We start from the raw sequence: 13,913 nt of genomic DNA on the forward strand, positions 1-13,913 counted from the left end.
ATGAAATATTTTAGCATTTATAGAGATAAAAATATTCGTTCACAATGTAAATCTCATCATAAAATGACTTTTACGTATATTAATATCCATATTCGTTTGTCTCTTTAGATAACCGATCAATTAAGGATCTAATATAAATGGTGTTTACCAACTTTTTTATTACACTTTCTTTTGTTTTCAACCTTTCATGATAGATAGGGGAAAATCCAAAAACAATATAATTTTATTGAACAGTGACATATTTAGTAGTAGAAATTATGACAATGAGATGACAATTAAGTTTTGGTCCTTTAAATTTCTTTTACATTCAGTCCCGACAAATTATAAAATTGTTGTCTTTATTCCATCACGACAACTTCATAGACTACAATTTTATTGGGTCACGTATTTAATAATCATCATTGTGTATCTAGAAAATAGTAATGATTCATACATTCTAATATTTTAGAGGCTATCCTGTAAATTCTTATAAAGTACAATTGTTAAAATGTCATTGTAGCTACATAAGTATAATCTACAAAACATCATTTGATGTACCAATACATAAAATAGATTACAACTTAAACAAAATATAATTACACATCTTTGTCCTTTGAGCCCAAATCCCAACCTCAAGCCCTCTTATCTATTATAATACTTAAAAATAGGGGTTTAGATAATAATCTCAGTAAATTTTATATAAAAAGGGAACGACGGTTCAAATAATTTTTCTTAGACGCAATTTCAAACATGACATGATTATGCAATTTTATTTAAGAAAAAGCCTCCTCAATTATCTCAACAGTTGTCTCTTTGTAAGGTAGGTCTTGACCATGACCTCAGTCGGTGTCCCAGTTGTTCTTCCCTTACCTATGTTTCATTTTTAAAACAATCCTCATGCCACAGTAACATTTAAAACAATGCATGTTATGACATTATATATATTATATACCTCATTATCACATTAATTACAATTAATTGATTAGCTTTAACACAATTAATTCAAAAATAGTATATAAAAGTTAGTACTAGGTCAAATACCAAAGAAAAGTTAAGTTAGAGGAAGTCTAGTAAGAGGAAAGACTAGATCAAAGGAAGTCAAATCTTTTGAAAGACTTGATTAGAGGAAGTCAAGTTAGAATTAGAATAGATTGTCCAAGGGAAGTTTCAGAATGAGTCTACGTAGTAGAACGTTTCAGAGGGAAGATTTGAAAGGAGTGTATTGAGAACGTCTAGAGAAAAGGTTAAGAAGGAATTGTTAATACAAGTATGCCCAAGTTAGTCCACTAACATTCCACCTTGATTTTTTTAATCCTTTAATACATTATGGTCATCAGCATATACACATGCATAATGAATGAGTTTCGAAGAACTGAATGCAAGTTTCAACGATTCCTACATGTCAACATTACAATTTTCCTCATTCTCAATTTCAAAGTCTCATAATTTCTAACCTAGTAAATAAAATTTCAACAAAAAACAAGTTTGAAGTTAGCCCGAGAATCCTACATGCAAACATAAAAATTAGTTACTAAGAAAAGAACTCACACTCTTTACAATTAGAAATTTCCTTTAGAGTAGACCTAGTTTGTTGGAGTTGTTTGATTTCCTAGCTCTTAACACTTCTGCCTTTGCTGCAATGGATTGAAACTGAGATTCCTTGATTTGGTCTCTATTTTCTCTCAGTACTGTCTTGGACTGTAGACGATACCAAAGGTAATTGAAAGGACATGTACGAGATCAGACTAGAGTGAAATAACTTCATATGGTTGTTGACATTGAAAGTTCTTGGGGAGAAAAGGAGGGGAATGTTGATGATGAATAGTAACAGAATGAAGAGAATGTGTTAAGATGGGAGTGAAAGTGGGGTTGGTGGTAAAAGAAAGGAAAGTGTTGCATGGGTTGGTTGTACACATGAGTGAGAGAGAGAAAGAGAAAAGTCACTACGCCAAAAATGACATTTAACAGCGCCCATTTTACAGCGCTTTCTAAACACAAGCGCTGTTGTAATTATATTTTAAAAATAACGGAACCTATTACAACGCTTTTTATGTAAAGCGCTGTAAAACAAGCGCTGTAGTAGGTCATATAACGTTTGCGCATCACGTTATAAGGATTTTACAGCGCTTGTCAAAAAAGCGCTGTAAACGGAAGCGCTTTCGCGAATCAGTTACAGCGTTTTTTTCACAAGCGCTGTAAAACACATGCGCTTTCATTGAATTTAACTACCTATTACAGCGCGTTTTTCACAAGCGCTGTAAAACACATGCGCTTTCATTGAATTTAACTACCTATTACAGCGCGTTTTTCACAAGCGCTGTAAAATACATCTTTCAAATAATTATATACGTTGCGAACCCTAATATCCTCTACGTACTGTGCGGCCATCTACGTTGTCTAAGGTATTTTTTACACATGATCTGTTATGTTTTGAAATTGTCAAAAATTGTCAAAAACTCATACCACATGATCTGTTCTGTTTTGAAATTGTCAAAAATTGTCAAAAACTCATACCACATGATCTGTTCTGTTTTGAAATTGTCAAAAATTGTCAAAAACTCATACCACATGATCTGTTCTGTTTTGAAATTGTTAGTTGATATTGGTTTCTTTTTGAAACTTGTTGATATGTTTTGAAAGCTTATTATTTTTGTTACTGCATTTATATAGGTGGTATAATATGGATAGGAAATGGATTTCAGCCAATCGATTGTCAAAAGAGTATGAAATTGGAGTGAAGGAGTTTGTTGAGTTTGCAGTGAAGAATGCAAAAGATCCAAATAGAGTAGTTTGTCCTTGTTTAAAATGTTGTTTTGGAAAACGTGTTAGAGAAGATGAATTAGAAGGACATCTAGTATGTAATGGAATTGATCAAAGCTACACATGTTGGATAAGACATGGTGAGAAAAAAAAAGGAAACATTAATTTTGAGAATAGTTCTACATATGCTTCAACTGATTTCGATACAGATACATATGAGCCGGACCGAGTTGATGAGATTGCAAAAGCAGTTGAAGAAGATCTTCGAGATTGTCCTAAAATGTTTGAAAGTTTGTTGAGTGATGCAGAGAAAGAATTATATAATGGTTGTACTAAATTCACAAGACTGTCAGCGATATTAAAGTTGTACAACTTAAAAGCGAGTAATGGATGGTCTGATAAAAGCTTTACAGAATTATTAACACTCATAAAAGATATGTTGCCAGATGATAATGAACTTCCCAGTCGAACCTACGAGGCTAAACGGATTTTGTGTTCTATTGGAATGAGTTACGAAAGGATTCATGCGTGTCCTAACGATTGCATTTTATTTCGAAACGAATATGAACTACTTAAGGCGTGTCCGAAATGCAATGTCTCTCGATATAAGAAGAAAGAATCTACTCCAGCAAAAGTCGTGTGGTATTTTCCTATAATACCAAGATTTAGGCGCATGTATCGCAGTGAAGAAGATTCAAAACACTTGACATGGCATGCAGATGAAAGAATTAGAGATGGAATGTTTCGACACCCTGCAGATTCCCCACAATGGGCAAAAATTGATCACGAGTATCCTGAATTCGGGATAGAGTCAAGAAATCTAAGACTTGCACTTTCTACTGATGGAATGAATCCACATGGTCTTCAAAGCATCTCACATAGCACGTGGCCTGTGATTTTGGTAATATATAACCTACCTCCATGGTTATGTATGAAGCGTAAGTTTATGATGTTGTCTCTGTTAATTTCTGGACCCAAACAACCGGGGAATGATATCGACGTATACTTGACTCCTCTAATCGAAAATTTAAAAAGTATGTGGGAGACAGGTGTGGAAGTTTATGATGGGTATAAGAAAGAATGTTTCAATTTGAGGGCTATGTTGTTCGGCACAATTAATGATTTTCCAGCATATGGTAATTTATCAGGATATAGCATTAAAGGTCAGTGTGCATGTCCTATATGTGAAGAGAGTACAAATTGGATGCGGTTGAAACATTGTAAGAAGAATGTGTTTCTTGGACATCGTAGATTTTTACCTTATAGTCATCAGTATCGTGGGTGGAGAAATGCATTCAATGGAAAATCAGAGGAAGGTAAAGCTCCTTTAGCACCGACTGGATATCAAATACTTGAAAAAGTACAAGGTTTGACCAATAAATTTGGCAAACCTTTTGCGGGAGAGCTGGTGAAAACTGGGTGGAAGAAAAAGTCAATTTTCTTTGAATTGCCATATTGGAAGTCATTGTATGTAAGACATTTCCTCGATGTGATGCATATTGAGAAAAATGTATTTGAAAGTGTTATTGGTACGTTACTCAATGTTCCAGGAAAGTCTAAAGATGGCGTCAATGCAAGATTGGACTTGGTCGATATGGGAATAAGAAATGAACTGGCTCCAGTAAAGAAAGGAAATCGCACATATCTACCTCCAGCCGCTCATACTCTATCTAGAAAGGAAAAAATTGTTTTATGTAAATTTCTACACGAAGTTAAAGTTCCAGAAGGATACTCTTCGAACATTAAAAATTTGGTTTGTATGAAAGACCTCAAGTTAAAAGGTTTGAAGACCCATGATTGTCATATTATAATGGAGCATTTGCTACCAATAGGTATACGTTCCATTTTACCTGAAAAAGTTCGACTAGCCTTAACTAGATTATGTTTCTTCTTCAGGGAAATTTGTAGTAAAGTGATCGACCCTCAGAAATTACCGACATTGCAGAGGGAAATTGTTGTTACTTTGTGTGAGCTTGAAATGTATTTCCCACCATCGTTTTTTGATATAATGGTTCACCTTACTGTTCATCTGGTTAAGGAGACACAACTTTGTGGGCCAGCTTATATGAGATGGATGTATCCGATAGAACGATATATGAAAATATTAAAAGGGTACGTAAAAAGTAGAAGTCGACCAGAAGGTTGTATTGCTGAACGATACATTGTTGAAGAGGCTGCTGAATTTTGTACTGAATATCTGTCCAATGTTGAATCCATAGGGCTTCCCATGTCTCGTCATTCGGGAAGACTATCAGGAGAAGGGATAACTGGAAGGAGACTACTGACTATATCAAGGACAGAATGGGAGCAGGCACAATTGTATGTTCTGCACAATGATGATGAGGTTCAACCGTATGTTACAATACACATTGATCAGTTATCTCGTTTGAACATGAATAGGAATCAAAATTGGATAACTCGAGAGCACAATCGAAGTTTTGTAACATGGTTAAAAAATCACATAATGTCAAAATTTGATATAGACCCCGGATCAATTTCAAATAGATTGAGGTGGCTAGCAAATGGTCCGAGCTTACATGTCTTTTCTTACACTGGTTATGTTATTAACGGCTACACATTTTATACCAAAGAACAAGATGATCAGACCACTATGCAAAATAGTGGAGTCACTCTCGTAGCTGAAGCGATGCATGTCTCAAGTGCAAAAGACAAAAACCCAATATATGCAAATCTATCATATTTTGGGGTTATCGAGCGCATATGGGAGTTAGACTACACAATGTTTCGTGTTCCCATATTTGGTTGCAAGTGGGTCGATAATAATAATGGCGTTCGGATTGATGAGTCAGGATTCTTGCTTGTCGATTTTAATAGGGTGGGATACAAAGACGAGCCTTTTATTTTAGCGTCGCAAGCTCAACAAGTGTTTTATGTCACTGATCCTTCTAATGATAAATGGTCTGTTGTCCTATCGACCAATAAAATAAGTGATGATAACAATAATGATGAAGATGTTGGTAATGATCTTTTATTTGCAACATCACAACAACCACATGAAATTGATTCAACTGATGATGGTTTATATCTTAGAGATGATCATGATGAGGGAATTTGGATTAATCCATCGTTTCGTATTGTAAATGGACAAACAAATGTGAATGTCACCAGGAAAAGAAGAAGGGCATCTTAATGTATATATATGTTTAATTGTTTTATATAAGCTATGCATGTAATCTGAACTGTGTTATTGTAAATATGCATGTAATCTGAATTGAGTGTTTTATACTAAGTTCTGATTAATTTATTTTCTGATTAATTTATTTTCTGCTTATATTTAGCTTGATTTGAGTGTTTTATACCAAGTTCATGTAACAATGAGTGTTTTATATTTAGCTTGATTTACATGAACTGAACTGAATATAAATTAGTAATTTACATGAACTGAACTGAACTGAATAGAGAGATTCTCTTTTGCTCAGTGCATATATATATATAGATTCTTCAGAATACTCATTTCTAATAATTCATCATCTCCTAAAGTATTGTGATAAAGACAATGATAACAATATTTTTAATCCAATAAACAATGATAAAAATGTTTTTAATGTCATCCCAACCCAAATAAACCAAACACAAAAATAAAATAAAGAGACATTTTACAGCGCTTATCTTAAAAAGCGCTGTAAAAGATCCTTTTAAAAATAAAATAATGAGTGTTTTATACCTTTTACAGCGCTTTTCACACAAAGCGCTGTAAACGACTCTTTTGAAAGTGAGTAAAAAAGACATTTTACAGCGCTTATTTGACAAAGCGCTGTAAAAAAGCTTTAAAAATAATATTCATCAGACACCTAATTTCTTCAAACACCTTGTACGCATCATGGGAATCCAAAAAACATCAGACACAAACCCATTTCTTCAAACACCTTGTACGCATCATGGGAATCCAAAAAACATCAGACACAAACCCATTTCTTCAAACACCTTGTACGCATCATGGGAATCCCCAAAAACACCAGACACAAACCCATTTTTCGCAACATGGCAATGATCCTGAATACCAATTAAGTTTCGATTTAAGAAGGAAAGAGAATGTAAAGAGATAAAAAGGGTGTTGAGGTGGAGATTGAATTGTGAAAGAGTAAGCTTTGATGTTTGTGAAGAAGATGCATAAAAGGAGAAGAGTTTGGTGAAGAGGAAGGGATTTTTGTGGTGACCAGTTACTACTATGTGGGTTTTGCATGCATGTTGAGCTTGTTTAAAAAATAACATAACATAACAAAACACAAAAACAATAAGGCCTTTTACAGCGCTTATTTGGAAAAAGCGCTGTAAAAGAGCCTTTTAAAATTAACATAAAGAGACATTTTAGAGCGCTTATGTGGAAAAGCGCTGTAAAAGGCTTTAAAAAACATTCATATAACATAATAACACACGGAGGTCTTTTACAGCGCTTATTTGGGAAAAGCGCTGTAAAAGAGCCTCTTAAAATTAACATAAAGAGACATTTTAGAGCGCTTATGTGTAAAAGCGCTGTAAAAGGCATTCAAATAACATAATAACACACGGAGGTCTTTTACAGCGCTTATTTGAAAAAAGCGCTGTAAAAGAGCCTTTTAAAAATTTAACTAAAGAAGCCTTTTAGAGCGCTTATGTGTGAAAGCGCTGTAAAAGGCATTCATATAACATAATAACACACGGAGGTCTTTTACAGCGCTTATTTGAAAAAAGCGCTGTAAAAGAGCCTTTTAAAAATTTAACTAAAGAAGCCTTTTAGAGCGCTTATGTGTGAAAGCGCTGTAAAAGGCATTCATATAACATAATAACACACGGAGGTCTTTTACAGCGCTTATTTGAAAAAAGCGCTGTAAAAGGCATTCAAATAACATAATAACACACGGAGGTCTTTTACAGCGCTTATTTGAAAAAAGCGCTGTAAAAGGCATTCAAATAACATAATAACACACGGAGGTCTTTTACAGCGCTTATTTGAAAAAAGCGCTGTAAAAGAGCCTTTTAAAAATTTAACTAAAGAAGCCTTTTAGAGCGCTTTACAAAATAAGCGCTGTAAAATTTTACAGCGCTTTTTCGAGAAAGCGCTGTAATATGTACGCCCATATATGAAATTATGGGTGGGCATATTACAGCGCTTTTTCGAGAAAGCGCTGTAATATGCACACCCATATATGAAATTATGAGTGGGCATATTACAGCGCTTTTTCGAGAAAGCGCTGTAATATGTACACCCATATATGAAATTATGGGTGGGCATATTACAGCGCTTTTTTGAGAAAGCGCTGTAATATGCACACCCATAACTCATATGATGGGGTGCATATTACAGCGCTTTTTGTGAAGAAGCGCTGTAAAATGTGCATAACAAGCGCGCGTTGTATTTACATGTTTTATAGCGCTTTTATAAAAGCGCTGTTGTATCATTTACAGCGCTCGTTTCCACAGCGCTTATTTTTTTGAAAAAGCGCTGTAAATGGCTTAAAAAAAGCGCTGTAATATGCGTTTTTTCGCGTAGTGAGTGATATATTGTCCTCTTTTGACACTCATACTTGTTAATAGTACTACTTAGCTATCCCAATTTTGTATATAACTTTAATATTATTAGAAAATATTGTGATGTTTAACAATTTTTTCTTCTTCTTAATAATCTATTTACTATCTTAATCTTATAAATATTCCTAAGATAGTAAGAGAGGTTCTTACAATGTATGCCACTATGAACAAAAGGCAAAAAAATTCAATTTATTTAAGAGAATAAATCCAAATAAAAAACTTACAAAGAATAAAAAAAATACTATAATTATAGAAATTAAAATCTTACTTAAAGCAATAATTTATATTTAGATAATCATTTAAATTAATGTATATGGTTTATTAGACATAAGCGCACATTGCTCGTTAGAAAAAAAAAATAGTTCCAAAAAAATGTGACTATTGTTATGTAAATAAAATGAACAAAATAGTGAACGAGATAAATCTATAATTTTTTTTTATATACGTAAATATTAATAAATTAATAGTTAAGTTGGTTTTCTCAAGTTTGAATCTTTACATTTTTCCTCTTTCATTGTCCATTAACTTAGGAAATATATAATATAAAAAAAAACAGAGTTATAATGCAACTACTAAAAAAAAGCATTTAATTCTACTTATAAAAATAAGAACCTATCTATTATCTATTATCTATTATCTATCTATTATCTATTATCTATTATTATTATTATAATAATTAAAACAGAACTGTCCAAAATTCTTCATCTATGCCACATCATCCAAGATTTGCCAATTCACCAAAATTCTGATGCGACACATTTCAAATTCATCTTCTATTTTATTATGTTTTGTTTTTTCAATATATAATGCAAACCTTTTCACTTGCTCAAGTACAATTATTTCATACATTATATAATTTCAGTTTTAACTTATCACTCAATGACTCATCAATACACTTAAAAAACTCTAATTACTCATCAAAGCTTTCATTTCAATAACTCATACAAAAAAAAAAAAAAATACAAATCATTCAATATCTTCAAATCATCACAATGCAATTTTGACTACATACACACATCAAGATCTATGCCACATTATGTGTGACACACCCTTAGTTCACATATACTTCAAGAATATTGTTTTTCATTTTCAATTATTATTCAAGATTATATACCAATATTATTGCATAGGAAATGAGTTTTTTTTTCCCTATGTTGAATTTGTCTCCGATAATATTTTTTCTCTTTATAATTAAAAAAACACAAAGCATAATTGAAAAAAAAAAAGAATGATATTAAATATTTAGAAATGAAAAATTTCTAACTATTTCATTATTGACTCGAAACTTTCTATGTCTTAAACATTCACAAATTTTTCTTTTCAGTGGTTATTTGAAACTTTTATCAAAACAATGGGTGAAGAAAAGCCAAACACCATTCTAAAATATCAAGATGCTACAATGGCTAAGGCTATTTCGTTAGTTGTGCCAAAAAAATTTCATGGATTGTACACTTGAGATATAAGACAAAATGCTCTAAGGCATATAAATCCTCTATACCAAAAGAGTTCACATAAAGAAGAAGGTGAATTTTTGAATGCATGAAATTCTTTACTTGTTGAGCATAAGATTTTGAAATATTTATGCCTATGTTCCTAAAACATTCATTGTAGGTATGGGATCTACTCGATTAAGTGAGAGCTTTAATATAAAATTGAAAAACTACTTGAAATCAGATTTAAATTTAGTATAGTTTTAACATTCTTTAAAATGGTTGTAAGTGGAAAACCAAACAATGAGTCGGAAGTTGATTTTGAGTCAAGACATAAGCTACCTAGATTGAAAATCATGCAGGCTTGTATGCTAGTCTTGGCCGAAAATGTTTACACTCCAAATTTTTTTTAGGAATTTCAAGAGGAATATGAGGAATATCAAGACACTTGCATAAAGGATTTGAAATAAGGTTTGTTTATTGTTACAAATTATGATAACACAAAGGCGAAGATAGTAATGGAAAATCCTATGGATCAAAAAGTTACTTGTGATTGTCGTAAATTTTAGACATTTGACATTTTATGTTATCATGCTTTGAAAGTTTTAGATGTCATAAATATTAAGGTAATTCTCCATTATATATTAAAATGATGGAAAAGAGATGCAAGTTTGGAAAGTAATCAAGATTGGAAAGTGAAACATGTTCGAATTGGAAATAACAGCTCATTTCATGAAGCGAGACAATAAATTATGTCATCGAATTATTAAATTGACCAACAAAGCTTCGAAATTTCATGAAACTTACGCATTTTTGTCTAAAGTTTATGAAGAGTCCAATAAAATAATTGATGATATTTGGCCAAAAATTATGTCAAAATGGAGGATAAAGTGGAATGGTTCATGCATCCATATCATTTGCAAATGATGAAATTGGCAACAACGCATTAAAAAGCAAAATTATTCACATCAGTATAAAAAACGACATATGTCTTGAGTTGAGAAATTAGCTAGGAAAAAAAAATAAATACTCCAAAAAAAAATAGGAAGAAAGTTTAGTGCAATCGTCATCAGTAAGTTTGTCTGCATCGTATACAACTTTTTTACCATTGTGTTGACACTAGCTAAAGAGGTATTAATTTCAATTACAATTTTGAGCATAAATTGTGCAATACAAAATTCAAATTACATGAAGATATGTGAGATTACAAGTATAATTAAAAGGAATCTCATAATTCATATCAAAATGCCTTCGAATTTGGTTGAATCAATTCCATAAAACCAATTTGGTTGAACCAAAAGGAAAATCATAAAGTCATAGTGTAGAACCAATTCCACATAACCAAAGTCTTTGAATCAAAATGCTGTTCAATTTTCCCATTTCTTACTATTGACGAAATTTGTTATATATTAGCTTTTGAAATTTTAATTGGCCAATAAAATTGATTAATCCGATTCCGTGCATTTGTATCAAAAACTTCATTTCTTACACTTATGAAATTGGTTAATCCGATTTCGTGCATCCATATGAAATGTTTAGAAAAACAAAGTACCCTAACAAAAAAAAAATAAATAAAAAAAAAAAGAAAAAGAAAATGTGACTATAATGAGAACTAGAAGAGAATAACAATATAATTAAAAATAAATTATAAAAAGGTTGTACAAGATTTGACAAATTCAACAAGAACTTGTAAAAACAAAAGAGAAGAGACTATTGGAACAAATAATTATATCAATGTTGGTAGAGTAGGGGGTGCGGAGGCGCGACGAAGAGACAGAGAAGCGGCACGAGGGGAGATATGCGGAGGTTATGTTTTGGTGAGTTCCCTTTTTTTAATTAATTAAAATTGTCTTTTAAGTTTTTAAATCTCAACCATTAAATTTTTTTATTGCCATGTGTCCCACCTCTGAGAAATAAACTTGACATGAATTTGAGGGTAAGAAATAGAGAAAAGTCGCACTCGACTTACACCAATCAAATTATTGACAAAATTTGTAGAGTTCTTGTGGGTGCGTTTGTTTTAAATTTTTGTTGAAAATTTTATTTTTTCCAAGCAAAAATCATTTTCAGTTACTTTTATAGTGTTTGTTTAAAAAATTTTAAGAAAACATTTTGTTAAAAAAATTATATTTTTTTTAAAAATGAAAAGCTAATTATGGTAGCTTCTAAAGAATATCAAATACGATAAAAAGTGACAAATTTTTTTAGAAAACACAAAAATTAATGGATCTGTGATGAAAAATGGCAAGACTACCCTTGCACTTTTTCAAAATCTAAAAAATGCCCCCACTAGATTTTCTCTTTTCATTTGAATCAACTCTGCAACATTTCCATTCCATGTGTGTACGGTTGCGTCGTCTCTTCTTTGCCATGCTCTTCTTCTTCTTGACACTGCATTCGTCTCTAATCTAGGTTTTCTCTATATCATTCTTGCAGTAATCTATATTTGTGGTCCGATTTTAATCATGAACGATTTTTATTTTTTATTTTGATTGTTGAATGTTCCTTTAATTGATCATGTAATTTTCTATCTCTAGTTTTAAGGTTGCTAGTGTAAACTGATATTTGAAACTGTTTTTAGGTTCCTTTAATTTTTTTGTTATTTTTCAATTTCAATATTTAGGGTTTTTTCTGTTAACTTTTTTAGTTGGTTTTTGGGTTTCAATGGAGTTATAATTTAGTTTAAGTTATCTTCTTTTATTAGTGAAGACATATAGCTGAAATTAATTTTGATTGTTGAATGTTCTTATTCTTCTCTTATTCGTGCTTAGAAATTAAAAATGTTTATCTTCCCTAATACGTTGCATCTCTTCCCTACTTTTCATATGTTGATTTGAAATTATTCTTGTCCTATTGCTACAAAAAACTATTAACCAGATAAAAAAAATACTATTCTAGATGGAATATATAAAAAAAATTATTGAAAAAATTAATATATCTAATATTAATTTTTAATTAAATATATTAACTTTTAATATATTATTTCTGTTTATATTTAATTCTGGACAGAATACACAATTGTGCTAATATATTAGTATTATTATTGATCAATATAGTCAGTCTACTTTTTTTTTTCTTATTAATTTGTAGTTTCTATTCCTCCATTTGCGACTCCGCTTTTTATTGAGTTTTTACTTTCTTTTTTCTAATTTTCCATTTAATAAGAAATAGCTATCCTAAATTAACTCCTTTGTGAATATATGCCTTAAAATGCAAGATGGGGTCAATTATTGATATCCACATGCCTACTAATAATGGCGCAAATTGGTGATAATAGCTTGTACATAAAATTTGATAACTAAATTGGTTATGTTACTGTAATACTTGTTTCAATAACATAAATTATGAAATCTTTCATTTGGCACTTTATTGAATAGGAACAATATAAAAATAATTAATATTTTTTCGGTTAATTTTATAATCAAATAAGATTAAGATTAAGAATATAAAAAACAATTATCTTTGATCCGAAGTAGTAAGTCGAAACCTTAAGCTAATATATTGATTGATTAATTCTCTCTAAGAAACAATCATGTTGATGGTCTAAGACAGTATCTATGTGGCAGTTATACTTTTGTGAGTAGTTATAGTTTTTATTTATTAGTATTTAGATTGTCGTTGACAAATTTTGATCTCTTAATTTCAACAAAAATAATTTTCATTTGTTAGGAATATTTTGTGGTTATCTATATTCTCAAAATTTTCACTTTCACATGAGATTTATAACGGCTTATTCATTAATATTAGTGAAATGTTAATTGCATATTATGTAAGATCATTTATATAGTTGTAGGTTATTGGATTTGTGTCCAATAAATAGGAAATACATGCTGAAGAGCATAATACAAGACTCTCTTTCTCCTTTCTCTCTATTGAAGAGCATAATATTTTTATGTATCACTTGTGGTATAGTTCTTGAAGAACAAAATAATTTAATATCAAACATCCTTGTAGGATTGCAAAAACGTGATTTTCTAAGATTACTATTTAAGAAGATTTGTAGTTGAGTTTCTCCAAAACTACACACTCAAACCATGATTGAAATCTATAAGATCTATTTTATGACACTTAAATATGTTTCTACAGTAGTAAAATTGGAAAAATATTTCAAAAATATTTAAAAGATTAGTCGCATTTGTGATTAAACAAAAGAGTGATTGTTATTTAAAAGAGTAAAGTGTCACATGATTGAAATGTATTCCTAGAAGTGAGCGG

The sequence above is a fragment of the Cicer arietinum genome, chromosome 2 (assembly GCF_000331145.2).
Source record: "Cicer arietinum cultivar CDC Frontier isolate Library 1 chromosome 2, Cicar.CDCFrontier_v2.0, whole genome shotgun sequence".
In the NCBI taxonomy this organism is placed as follows: domain Eukaryota; kingdom Viridiplantae; phylum Streptophyta; class Magnoliopsida; order Fabales; family Fabaceae; genus Cicer; species Cicer arietinum.